Source organism: Octopus bimaculoides, chromosome 19 (genome assembly GCF_001194135.2).
Source record: "Octopus bimaculoides isolate UCB-OBI-ISO-001 chromosome 19, ASM119413v2, whole genome shotgun sequence".
Taxonomy (NCBI): domain Eukaryota; kingdom Metazoa; phylum Mollusca; class Cephalopoda; order Octopoda; family Octopodidae; genus Octopus; species Octopus bimaculoides.
Window position 1 is genome coordinate 1,212,109 of NC_068999.1, and position 1,677 is coordinate 1,213,785.

Consider the following 1,677-nt stretch of genomic DNA (forward strand, 5'->3'; position numbering starts at 1 on the left):
AAGTACCATTCAATATCTTGTATCGATGCAAAGTAGCGGGACCTGACTTATAGTTCGTAGAAGAATTCTCAAAGGTCGCAATAGCAACAGCTTTTGGTTTCGAAATATTTATTACAATGTTAAAATATTCATGAATATTTTATACAATAACCGTTCAGTCTAATGCTTATAGCACAGAATTTACTGCAAAACAAATATCCATTACGCCATATTTTTGAAGCAGTATTTAAGTTTTGTTTTCTATATTTAAGATAGCAGTCCATTAAGATATTTGAAGGGAGTTCATCGAGACGTGCAGTTTCAGAGCTTACAAGGGAAATCACCCTTAATACCATTGATCCCCATGCTTTTTGCTTCTTTATTTAATAGTCCCTGGAAATGAAGAAATGCAAAGTTGTCCATGGCGGGCTTAGAACTCAGAACATAAAGCGCTAGAATAAATATCAACCACTTTAAACATTCTTCCAAAACACTGCTTTTCACTTTTTAGAATATAATTTCTCTGAAAATTAAGAGAGAGTGTATGGTTGATATGAGAATAGCAAAAGTACAAATCCATTCTACTTTTGATGTTGACTGACGCGGAACACGTTTACAAGTTCATTGTACACAGAGGAGTCAAGATGAAGATAGAGACCCGGTGGCAATTGAAACAAGTGCGTTCCAATTTCCATAGAATCATTCTTCTCTGCTTGCTCTACGTTAAACGAGAAACCTTCTCTCTGCTAAAAGAATCATCCCTAATTCATTATAGCTTTGGATGCTGTATAATCGTTGTATGTAAAAGAAGTAAATGTTCGATAATTATGAAGTAATGAGCCACAAGAGTCACAGACATGTTAGTAGTTACGTCATATTGCAGAACATTATTGATTTGTAGACTCAGAATATTCCGCCTGAGGAAATATTTCAAGTTTTATATGGAATCGTCTGGCGCGAATTATTAATAATATCATTTGAAAATGCTTATGAATATCTCAGTTTCAGTAACGTTTCTTTGTAAATTTTAAATATATTCCGAAGTAAATCGTTGATATTAATTCTCATTTAAACATGGCCCATGAAATTTAAACTAAGAATATGAAGTGACATAGGAGAACAATATATTTTCTGTATAAGGATTTCAAATTTCGGCACAAAAGCATCAATTTCGAGGGGAAGTGGGGCGGTAAGTCAATTACGTTAACCTCAGTGCTCAACAGGTACTTTTTTGTCAACCCCAAAAAGATGAAAGGAAAAGACGACATCGTCGGAATTTGAACTCAAAACGTGAATACGAACAAAATGACGCTAAGAATTTTATCCGGCTTGTCAAGTAACGATTCTATCAGCTCGCTGCTTTTTATATAATGTTCTGTGTGTTTACAACGGTATTCTACTACTACTGCACTTCCCAAGTTATATAATTCGAAATAAAAGGAAAACATCTCCAAAATGGAGTTCTATACCATTTAAGAAGCGAGGAATAACGAATGGGGGTGACCTTTTTGTAAATGCCATATAAGGAATTAAATGAAAACAGGAATAGTAATGTAAAGAATTACTAAAATGGAATTATGTTCTCAATTTGATATATTTCACATTTGCTATGTTTTACGATGTGAGATAATTCATAATAATATGTACACAAAAATATGTATACACAAATATATATATATATATATATATATATATATA